The 12,860-nt window shown below is 43.7% G+C and overlaps 1 protein-coding gene across 1 annotated transcript in view; it reads left to right on the top strand.

Moving 5' to 3' along the window:
- LOC113011576 (protein NLRC3-like) overlaps positions 1-12,860 on the top strand; it is a 471,371-nt gene that overhangs the window by 281,361 nt on the left and 177,150 nt on the right. The window lies entirely within an intron of this gene.

Below are 12,860 nucleotides of genomic sequence, written 5' to 3' on the forward strand. Positions count from 1 at the left end.
TTAAAAGTCAGGTCAAGGCTCCAAAAGCCCAAAGGAGATATAACAGTTTGTGTTTGCTACATGGATCATTGTAGTTCAGCTTTCCTTTGTTATATTTCTTTAAGAGCTCAAAATGTGTTCATTACATAAATCAAATGTAATTTTCTCTGTAGCACTTCATGGATTTCATAAGCAACACACTGTAGTTGTTCACACAAAGCATAAAGGTAAAAACAATATACACAGTGTTATCTTCATTTTAGATGTCACAAAGTATTTGCGGCTCCCAGTGTTTTCCCGAACCCTGACCCTTTGCGTGGAAACCGGGTCCAAAAGGCTCTTTGGGTGTTAAAGGTTGCTGACCCCTGCACTAGGCCCAACTGACACATATATTTGATTCCAAATACAAAAAATAATGTGTAACCTGCTGGAAGAATGTAGGAGGTTGAGACAGGATCTCAACACTTGGTGTCTGCAACAAAAGACAACCATATGTGGGCTGATCGTGGCTCAAGAGTTGGCAGCTCGTCTTATAATCGGAAGGTTGCCGGTTCGAGCCCCGGCTTGGACAGTCTCGGTCGTTGTGTCCTTGGGCAAAAAAGCACTTTGGGGTCCTCAGGGACGAGTAAAGCGCTCTACAAATACAGGCCATGTAATGGCAGAAACGTTCTCTAGTGTAAATCCTGACTAGTTCATTAACTACAGATCAGTTTCAGTGAACATTATTCACAGAGGGATCTGAGTTCCTTATACCAGACTCTACAGAAACTGTAACACTGTACAGCTCTGCGACTCAACAATATGACAACAATGTAACACACACTAGAATCATCAAATAAAGCCCCACTAACCACTAGAACTAGAACTAACTAACTAGCACTGGACACTTGCATATTAGAGATTTCTACCACCATAGGAGGCGAGATATCATCCTTGAACCAGAGCATCCAGCCCTCAGTTTCGGACATAAAAAGCGACGTGGCCAGGCATGATAACACTTTGACTGAACTGCAGGACTGTGCCTCGAACCACTCTGACACCATCGCCACTCTCCAGGCCACTGTGGAGCGTTTGTCTGCGGAGGTAAAGAAGTTAGATGAGAGATGTGGAGCTCTTGAGGCACTCCAGGAGGAATCATTTAAGAACTGCAGGAATACCAGAAGGCACAGAGGGACCCAAGATGACTGAGTTGGTTCACACCTGTTGGCGGAGGCGCTATCTCTCGAGGAGAAGCCACTCATCGATCGAGCACATAGAGCGAATCGCCAGCGTCCCAAACAAAGTCATCTTCCTCGGCCCATCATCTTGAGATTGCACTACTACCACATTGGTGAGGAAATTCTGCTGAAAGCTGCAGAGAACAAGAACCTGATGTATAAGGGTTTTTAAAATAAACATCCTCCCAGATTTCCCTCCATCTGTTGGAAACGCAGAGCCGCATTTGCAAATATGAGAGGAAGACTACGTGGGATGACCGGCGTCAGGTACAGACTGCTATACCCTGCAAAGCTGTTAGTGACCCATGGTGATGTGAGGAAAAGCTTTACCCATCCCAAAGAGACCGTAGACTACGCGGAGAAGCACCTCTCCCACCCACCTTCAAATGTATTAAAAGCAAGGATATATCTATATGTCTAACGCTGACACAGCACTGTGTTTCTTCTTTTCCCTTTATATTCCATGTAAAGGTGAATATGGAGCGTTTATGGCGATTTTCTGAATCTCGGGCAGATGAACTTCCCTGAAGTGTTTCCAGCTGGGCGTCGAGTGTTTGACCGACGCATGAAACGACACGTTTGTGAGTATTTGTGAGTATTTATCACACGGCGTGCTGCGGGGAAAAGCCTGTTGTAACATTCATGTTTTAGCCCCTGACGGCTCTTTTTGGCTTTTTCATCCCTAAACTCTCTGCATGCTCTTTCATGTGATTCGTTTTATTTTGAAAAGTCTCAATAGGATCTTGAGCTTTATTGTGAAAGGTTTACGTGGAAAATAAAGAAGCGGACGGCGGAGCCACGCGATGGTTTTACCGGCGTTGTTGCTAACGAGCGTCCGTAGTGTGGTTATATTAAATATAAGAGAAAGAGAGAACTTTAATACAGACACTACAGTGAGCATCACAACCATGCAACATATTTTACACCATGAAACAAACGATGTTTCATATCATCATCTGATATATATGTTATATGGAACAGGCCCAGCTCAGGCTGCCTGTGATACAGCACAGCGCCACCCTGTGGTCATCACTGCACTGGTGACACTACAAACAACAAGTATACAGGATGGACGGTGGCCCTGAGAGCTCACACACACTGCTGCTTCTAAAACACCATGAAACAGGAAAATGCTGTGAAAGCACAAAATAATCACAGTTCAAAGAGACAATAGTGACAGAAACAGAGGCTTCACTGGTGCTGAGGGAGAAATCCCAGAGAAGCTTCCTTCCTGCCAGTATACGAGCCCACCAACAGAGACAGGACCAGTTCATCCTCCATCACTTACTGTGGCTCACGTTCTCTTCTGTTGCTTTGCATCACAGACGCGTCTTTACTGGCTTCTTCTTCTAATTGCACTTAGAAACATGTTGTCTTTAACCTGTCACAGCTGCCCAGATGTTGCTGCTGAGAACATGTGGAGCTGATTCATGTAGTCATGTGTCTGTGAACAGCCAATCACAGGAAGACTTTCAGAAGCAACAGAAACTCAGAGGAACAGCTGAGATGTGCTGAGTGACACAAGAACTGACAACAAATGTTAAAGTTCAAATGGTGGTTTTGTTTGCAGGGACTGTGAGTGGATGGAGATCCTGGTCCTCCTCAGCTGTGAGTTCTTCCTCTGTCGTGAGAACCTCGGGGGGAGAACATGTGCTCACTCTCAGCTGCTTTAACAGGAAAGAAGCTCTTTTAGATCAAAGCTGAGAAACTGTTTGTAACAGCGAACTCTGTCACCTTTCTCTCCTCAGCCTGCTGCTGTCAGGCCCATGAAGCTCTGCTGTAAAGGCTTCCATGTCCCAGGCTTCACCTTTACCTGCTGACCAACGGGAGGCGTGGCCAAAACAGCGATGGGGAGTGGAGCAGCAGGTAGCAGAGGTGAGCCTCTTGTATGCAGCCTGTTATCTGTGGGACCAGGGAGGACGTGACACAGATGTTGCTGATTCAACATCTGTGTGACAGCTGGAGCAGCACAGTCTGCAGGAAACATCTGTGCATGTAGGAGACACCAAGGTTTACATGGTGGAAGCAGACGACTGACTCAAGCAGCCTCACATCACAGGCTGCTGGCTACAAGCACATGACCACAGTGACTGGTTTCACTGGTGTCTGTCCCAGTCTGTGGCAGAGATACAGGAAGTCACAGACAGCCTGCACACAGCGTTTCCTCTGGAGTGTGTTTCACACCCTGTTTGTGTTTCTCACTAACATGTTGTAGTTCTTCCTGCACACAGCAGCACTTTGATCATTTCTCCTGCTTTTCTTCCTTTTCTAGCTTTTATACACTGACAGTAACACAAAACTCCAAAGTCATCATTTGAGGAGCTTCTTAAGAGTTTCTGTGAGTTTAGTGAAGTCAGCCTCTCAACAATAAGTGTGTGTGTGTTGATTATCTAATGTTCAGAGAGGACTGCACTGATGTAGCATCCAGGTGAGCAGCTTATGAGCCAACAGGGGAAATTTAGCTGTATTATTGTTGTTTAAATGTAATAATTTATGATTTCATGTTCCAATATTTCACTTTTCCCAACTTTTTGTTATCATTTGGTCTGAAAACCATGACAAACAGCAGTGTTACAGTTGTTAGCATTAGCTGCTATAGAGCACTCAGTCACTGTATTGGTGTTAGCGACATGAACATATCTGAGCTAACTGTGTGTTCCAGATGTGCAGCAAACCCAACTGTCCCTGTGTTTTCCTGCTGTAGACATTATCCCCATGATGCTGACGTCCTCTGGTGGGACGAGCTCACACGTTTATGGATTCAGATGCTAACTGGACCAGACTGGTGTCAACCTTGGTGCTATAGAAGCAAATCAAAGAAGAACCAGTTGAACCTGAGCTGTCTGTAGTGGTGACACCAACACCATGGCAGCCTGCACATGCTGACCCAATCAGAAACCAGCGTTGACGCTGAGACCCGTCTCTGTAACAGGAAGTCCATGAACAGGCAGACCCTCTGCAGCAGGCTGACCTGTGACCTCTGAGACAGAGGGAGGAGTTTGTGTCAGCAGGGGGCGCTGCAGCATCGCCTGAGAGCTTTAAGAACAACAGCAATAAACAGGAAGTGAAAGTCACACTTCTGTTGTTGTGCGTCATCAGCAGACCTCCACCCTCTGCAGGAAGCTGAGATAAGAAGCAGCCAATCACAGAGCAGAGAGCGTGTGACTTCCTGTTCCTGCTGTTACTGTGACAACAGCTCCTGGGACAGAGAGCAGCTTTCTAAAGAGGAAAGATGCTGCTGTCACCCCCGGGTGTCATGTGACCCACCTGATGTACCGATTTAAGACTGTAAGAACAATAATAACATGTTTTAGTCAGGTGATCCATGCAGAGCAGATCCATGTGACCAAACACAGCTGGATCACATGTTTCCTCTCCTGGAAACAGAAAGCCTTCATGTATAAAGGCTCATGTACCCACTGAGCCCTGCTCTCAGATCTGTGAGGCTTTAACAAACAACAGTTTAAAGTCATGTTTAGCATCTTCTGTCAGTGTGGAAGGTCACACACTTTCCTGAGTGTTGAACCCTGAGTGATGTGTTTACTGTCAGCTAGTTTAAATGCTGTAGGCTGCAGCCGTTGCTCTAACACTATAACTGTAACAGGGCTCAGTGCTGCTTCTAACAGTCTGAGCTGCTTCAGGCTTTATTTGTGAGGAGCACAGCAGCTTACAAACACGTGGCTGGGCCTGGACCCAAAGGAGTGTTTGTTAAAGCCTGCAGTGAATCCAGCAGCAGAATGATGGAAATGCAACACAGCAATGATGAAGAGGAGCAGCATTAAAGCCAAAGTCCAGTTCATACAGTTAGGTCCATAAATCAAATAAGGGAAAATAAAATGTTGTTGGATGCACCTGTCTGCACCCTTAATGCTCTCTGGTCGCTATGGTAACGCGTAAACATTTCTTTCAAAATAAGACACACGACTACAACACGGGAAAAGACCCAGGGAAACGAAGTTAACGATAAAAACCCTGAAAACCATTGTTGGATTTATATTTTATCATTGTCATTGTTATTGGGGAATATCTAACCATATATGCTTAGAGGTGTAGAACCAATTGTGTAATGATAGTAGTCTTTAAAGACTTTGTGTGACTCCAGAGTGTTCTGGCATTCACACCCACGTCCTGGGATCATGGGAGAGGTGCTACCTTCTTATTGTTTTGTGGTAGGATGTCTGTTTTAGTCTAAGTGCCTTTTGTTTAGATGAACTGCTGGACTTCCAGACCAGCAGGTTTAGGGAAGTCGTTTATGGGTCACACTCTGACTCCACACACACACACACACACACACACACACACACACACACACACACACACCTACATAACATACAGACTGGTACCTTTGTTCACGTGTATGTTAATGAACCTATGTATATTCATGTAACCTCAATAAAAGAACAGTGTTACGAGGGAACGGACGAGAGCGACTGTGGTCAAGCGAAGGAACGGCATTGGTCCAGTTCTCTCCCGTGCACGAGAAACATAAAGAACTACTCGTGTCTTGCTTTGCTGTGTAGCTGGATTGAACGATCCAGCGAACAGGTTTATGCTACAAACCTATCAACCATCAATTTCACACCGAGCCTCGACTCTCACGGCCCGGTACCAAACGACTCACGGACCGGTCCGTGACCCGGGGGTTGGGAACCGCTGAGTTAACGCATGAGTAGTTCAGGGCTGCACGTCATTTTCATTGTTAATATCTTTGTGAAAAGCACATTGATGTGAAAATCTTCATGAGAGTCAGAGGCCCTACAACACGATTAAAGATTCATTCAAAAGAAAATCACAAGTTATTATCATCTTCAGAACATTTCATTAAACATTAGAGACAGACTGCTGAGTACATCTCATCTCTATCCAAACAACCTACAGTCCACAAACACATCATGAACCAGTGCTCTGGGCTGTGGTCTGTCCCCAGTTACATGGATCAGCTGGTTCCCTGGAGGTGACTGCTGCTGTGGTTTGGAGCGGATGAATAAACCTGAACTGAATCAGGTGTCCAGTTACTTTTGGTCCCTTTAAACCAGGCTGTCACATGTTCAGGATGTGAAACTCCTCCTCCGTGAAAACGGGTGTGGGTCACAATCAGCCAAGGTCTTGGGTGAACCCATTGTGAGATCTAGCCCCACGCTATCATGTGATTTCCTGTGATCAAATGTCCCAGGATGTGAGTGGGCATTAAGACGTCCATGTCCCTCTTCAAGCAACTTAAAGAAGTCCAGACGCTTTTCTTTCCAAGCTCCTTCAACAACATCATTCATAGAACAACTTCCAGCTTCTTTTGCTCGGCTACAGTTTGGATGGATTTGCATTTAAAGATGCAACAAGACTAAAATGGTTAGGGTCAGGAGGTCAAAGGTCAGAGCTCCTGTGGGTCTGAGGGCGGCCTCACGCTGGAGAAGGATGAAGGAGCCTGACCTGAGCCAGTGTTTGACATGAACACATCAGCACTGCTGTCAGTGAGCCTAACGACAGCCGTTAGCATCATTTCAGTGTTTCAGTCATAAAAACACTTCCTGTCTCTGTGGTGGTTACAGTGACATCATGCAGTTTGTGCTTTGACCTCCAGAGGGCGACAAATCAGCACAGACAGAGAGCTCCATTCAAACTTTGCTGCCATCAGGAATAATTCTTCAAATATAATCATCAGTGTTTGAGCAGTTATGATATCAGGGACAATCTAGACATGTGTAACAATACTGAACATGTCACATGACACAACGTCTCTTTGGGTGTTTCCTTCCTGCTCAAAGTTTACTTTCACTTCCTGAACTTCGTGCAGTGGAGCTTGTTGTTGGTGTGTGAAGAAACTGTAAGTTTGCTTTGTTTCCTCCTTTAACAGTTTGTCTTTAGGAACTTTACTGTTTGTTCAGCTCGTGTTTGATTTCTTCACACAACAAACTGTGTGTGTTTGTATTTCCGGTCTCTCCATTAAAGTCAGTGTGTAATGTTTCCTGGCTAACATCAGCTGTGTGCAGCTTAGTTCAGCACAAATCTGCCGCTCCATAGTTCACGGTAACGGACTCACAGCTGGACCAACGAGGCCGAGTGTGTCCGCCACTCTGAGCTACGTTCGTGTTTGTGTACTTGTAGTTTGTACTTTGAGTTCACTCAGAGCCCACAGAGGACGCAGCGTACGTGATGACGTCACAGCCCTTTACCTCCTTTACTGTGACTGATTAATAGTCGTGTCCAAATTCATGGGCTGCATTCACTTGTTATTGGACTGATTTCTACTGCTGGACTACTCCTGCGGAGAGTAACAATACTCTTACTAATTAGCTCCCTTTCACACCTTTGGGGATATTTATTTTTGTGTTTGCAGCGCTGTGAGCCAGAACAGCGAGAGAAAAATCTGCAACAGCGACGAGCCGAATGCTTACGTGAATCGCAGCAGCTGCACATGTGCTACGCTGAATTAGAGGATATCTTTGCTCTGGATTTCTATTTCTACTTTTTCATTTCTATATGATTCTTCTTGCATCTAAACAAAGATGATTCAATTTGCTAAATGTTGATGGCTCTTCGTGCTCAGGTGTAAATGAGACGTAATATTTGCTCTTGGTTTGGTTCTCCTGTACAGAACCTTGCAGTACAACAGAAACCTAAAAACATTATTTGTAGTTGTTATTCTTAGTTGTTCTGCTGCCTAAATACCACAGGGTCTGATTATGAAGTTATTGAGCTGCACATACTTTACGACCTGCTTAAGTTCGAGGTCACAGCGTCTGTAGAGCAGCTGGAACATAATGAAGTCTACAAGGTTAAAGTTTTCTCTTCAGTTATTGTTCTTTCTGCTGCTTGGTTTGATGGATCTGAGAGCTTTTGTTTTTATTATTGTTATTATAATTATCATGAATATTTTACTCTCTAGAAGCTTTAAAATAGTGTTTGTGTTTGAAAAAATTGATTTAAGAATTGAACAGAAACATCTGTCCTTCTGAAAATCGCCCAAAGGCACGGAGACAAAGTCAAAGGATGCAACCTGTAACTTTCTCTTCCTTCATGTCAGGACCATCATCCATGATTTATATAAAATGCATATAGCAACAGTAGCACTTTAGTTTGGACTTTATGATTTCTGTAACTGGAAAATATTATTTTGTTTAAAGACAGAAGTGACCGCATAGTTGCAACATCAAAGGGAAATATTAATTAATTAGCATCAAGTATATTTGTTGCTTAAGCGTTTGCACTATAACTTAAGTAGGATTATAACTTTTAAGAAAGGAAAGATTTCAGATATTTAGTTCACTGCTTCAGTTATTTTATATTATTAAAACATTTACGTTGGTCAAACATGATGCTCTAAATCAAATAAAAGTTTGAAAATAAATGATGTATTTTTAAATGCTGCAACAAATGTTCACAAAAAGTAACTATAATTAAAACCAGTTAAACAAAATCAAATGTTTGAATCATGCTTAACCAAATGCCAGGCTGGAGAGCTGAACCTAAAGTATACGTAGAAAGATTTCAACATCTGAGCAGTTTTTAATGTTTTTATCACATATAAATGTCACAGCAGTGGGTCCTGGCCCAATGCTTTGTGTTTTTGGTTTTCTTTGACTCTTGTTTTTCTTGCTTTTTGTTCTTCTTATTTATCAGGCTCTCAGTAATCTTAGTTCTCCCTCCCTCAGTGTTCATTTCAGCCTGTGTTTAGTTTCTGTTCCCGTGTCCCACGTTTCATCGTTTCATGTCGAGTCAGCCCTGTCTCTCTGTTTCCTGTGTCTCCCCAGTCAGCCCCGCCTCCCTCGGGCACTCATGTGTGATACAGAGTAATAAACCTGACTACATTTGCTACACTCTCTTTATTACCTGTTACTTTAAAATTCATACAGTAAGGTCGTGTCCAAATTCATGGGCTGCATCCTCCTGAGGACCCGGCCTTTGCGGTCTACATGGGCCGGGTCCTCAGAAGATCGGGTAGGCCAGAAGTAAACAGCCGTGAAATTGGACGGTCTAGCCTTCTGATTAGCGTCACCGCTGTCTCGGTGGAGTTTAATAAACTCAGCCTTCTGCTCCTTGCTATCTAAAATATAACAGGACACTGGCGTAAATTCTCGACTGTCTCATACTTCTGTTTAATCAGTTTTCTGTTTGACGTTTAGTCAGCTGTGTAAAACCCAAGGAGGAACCCACCCGGGGATTAATAAAGTTTTATTTTATCTAATCTAATAACTTTAATCTCAGCCAAACCGATTTACTCACGAACAAACAAAACACTGAAAAAAGCCCAACAATAACATTTTTAGGTTGTCTAAGTGACTTATATATTACGTTTAACCCGAGCAGCGAAAGTCCGCGGTGATCTGAAAATGATGTGCCGGGAGTTGTGCCGTTCTCGGCCGCATCAGTAACCCTCGAGCTCCCGGCTAGCTGTCGAGCTGGTGGGTAGCAGACGTCTCCGAAAACGTAGAAGCACTTTAGCAAATATGCGATATCTTGATAAACCGAGCAGATATTTGATGTTTACACAGCTACTTTCTCGCCTGAAAATATGTTAAATGTTTATTTTGTGACCCAGAAAGATTAGTATGAGTAATTTTAAAACTTAGTAGCGGCCGCCATTGTTGGAAACTGGAGTTTGGCTGGGCCGCGCTATGAATTCTGGGATATGGTAGGCCACGAAGGACACACCCGACCCATCCTTCAAATTCGGGGAAAAGGAGGACGCATTTGTCGGCTGCATTCGGAGGAGTCTACGAATTTGGACAGCCTTCGGCGCGTCGCTGTGACGTAATCGGTCTACAAATGCGGCCTCAGGAGGATGCAGCCCATGAATTTGGACATGACCAATATTTACACACAAGACACCTGCAGAGCTCTGACGCTGTGTGGTTAAAGCTGAGTAAACACTGACCCCAGACCAGCACCGTGATAAAGTGAGCTGCTGCTGCTGAACTTGAACAGGTAACAAAGTGATGAGCAGTCAGGCTGCAGGTTTCTACCTGTTCATGTTTCTACAGTAGAATCACTTTGAAGTGTCTTTGTGCTGTTTCATCTTTGATTTGTGTTCATAAACACTCAGAGAAACATCACGTGACCTCATCAGGATCTGTGTTGGTGTGTGGGGCTGTACCTCAGCTTTATGTTGTTACATGCTCATTTGTTCATTTTACACAGTAACATCAAAGTAATGTTATGAGGAGTAATGAAGTAACGTACTCCATTACTTTTAATTAAAGTGTTCTGTGTAATATGTGTAATAATGACTGTTTTGAGTAATGACCAACACTGATCACAACAAAGAGGAAATGCCTCCAACATGCACAAACATTTGAGCCACAACATGCAGTTAATGTGCACAAATGTCTTTGATATGCTGCTCAGTGATGGTGGTGACTGTCAGAGCAGAGCTACTGAGAATCAATAAGTAATATCAATGATGGGATCAGAATCACTAAATTCTTCTCATCCCTGTCAGTATCATACATGTGCTGTATAATGTGATAAATGTAGAGGTGCTGGCTGTTCTCTCACTCTGCTGTTTAGCTGTAAAGGACGCCTCCCTGCCTTTGTCTCATTCATGACCTTTAATAGTCTCTTCTAACATGCAGAGATCTGTATGATCTGTTTCATAGAGTCTAACCAGCCTGTACAGGTAACAACAACAGTCACTGCATCACTGACACACAAACGTCATCTCTGTCAATAACAACATTCATACATGGAATAAAAACACATCAGTGGATCATTGCTGGAGCTGATGTTTGTGCTCCTGGTGCAAAGGCTCTCAGTTTCCTCCTTGAAATAACATCAGTGGTGGGTCAGCGACATGCTTTCTTTCCCTCTCAGGTTTAAATATCTGGGACTCTCCACCGTTTGGTTTTAGAGCTGAAGAAGCTTCTCAGATGAAACGTCTTCCAGAAACTTAAAGACGTCTCTTTTCTCTCCAAGCTCCTTAGATCACATGACCTGGATGACTGAACCTACAGACATATTGACCTGGTTTCATGGTCACATGACAGGTCAGAGGTCAGCGACTGTAACTCAGTTCCTCCTGTTAATGTGAACTCACTGAGTGTTTGTGGTTTACCTCTCAGACTGACTGAAGATGATGATGGAGGAAGAGGAGGACAGAGCAGAGTCTGCAGGGTCCAGCTGTCCGTCTGTGAGGAGTGACCGGTCCAAACCTCTAAATCCAGACTTCAGTGGTGAACCTGGAGCAACGAGGTCAGAGAGCTGAACTCACTGAGTAACAGAAATAATTCTGCACTGACATTATAATCAGTGTTGACTCTGGTTGATTGTCTGACTGTGTTTGTGAGCTGAGAGGAAATGAAAATGAGTTTGTAACAAAAATCAGTTTTGTCCAGTTTTCCTGTAAAAAGCTGAACTCTAATCTAAGAGGATGTTACTGACAGGAAACAGCTGCATTATCTGCAGTCTGTGTGATCACAGCTGCTTCAATCATGTTTGTGTCTGCAGAGGTCAGAGGTCACAGTCTGCAGGGTCCAGCTGTCCGTCTGTGAGGAGTGACTGGTCCAAAGGCAGCAATCCAGTCTTCAGTGGTGAACCTGGAGCAACGAGGTCAGAGAGCTGTGATGACTCCTTTACATGTTTGTGTTTCCTGGATAAATATGACCTGAAACATCCTCAGATTGTTACAAAGATTCATTAAAAAGAAAACAATGAAAGAGAAAAGATCCAAATGTTCGACTTGGTCATTTGCTGTTTGAGGACAGTGATGCTCATATCTGTGGGGAAAGTGTGACCTGAGTGGGTTCATGTTTGTCTTTAAAGAACAGAGCTGCTCTGATTCTCTTTGTGTCTGATCTGTTAAACAGTCTGAGAGGTCACACAGAGACCCAGCAGCTAAAGCCTGGATCATACTGGCTGCTGTTACTCCATCAGGACAACACTGAACCACAGTGGTGTGGATGTAGTGGATAAATCCCACCATACTGATGCTCAGAGTTAACCACAGGGAACAAAACCAGATGTTACCTTCAGATTGTGACCTTTGGAGTGGACGATGCAGATTTCAATAGAGAATAAATGTTGTTGTTTTTCAGCTGTGAAGAAAGAATCTAATTTTCTGAACTTAAGAATTTATGATGCTGGAAACAACATGGAGACTATAACACAACATTTCCACTGTGTTCATAGAATGAATGTAAAACTGTCAGACATTCATTAAATATGCAAAATGTCTACAGAAGCATCAGAGGGTCAGACGTGAAGCACTCAGTGATTTTGATCAAATGACTCATCAGTTATTGATCTGTACTACACTGATCTACCACGTTAGTAAAGCTGGTGTTCTGCTGGTGGAGGGAGACTCGGATCATGTTCTGGTTTTGGAGCAGTGATCTGCTGATGGTTCAGTTTAATGAGCTTCTTCAAAATCATCCCTGACATCACCACTGAAAGGACGTCCATGAAAACAGACTGAAAATTACTGATATGTTCACAATCTGAGAGTTTAAAACTTGACAGACTTGATTCAGATGAAGTTATTTGAGCAGAAACTCCTGGATCTTTATCCTGTGTTGATCTAATCCTTCATGGTTCCTCCACAGAGTGGACCAGCAGAGCTCAGAGGTTCCCAGTGGTCAGTCTGCCCAGCAGCATCAAACACAGCTGGACTCCATATTTATGGTCTGTACATGTACAACAACTACTGTTACATCTGTTCTGTTCACAGTCATC

This window comes from Astatotilapia calliptera, chromosome 3 (assembly GCF_964374335.1).
Source record: "Astatotilapia calliptera chromosome 3, fAstCal68.1, whole genome shotgun sequence".
Lineage (NCBI taxonomy): Eukaryota > Metazoa > Chordata > Actinopteri > Cichliformes > Cichlidae > Astatotilapia > Astatotilapia calliptera.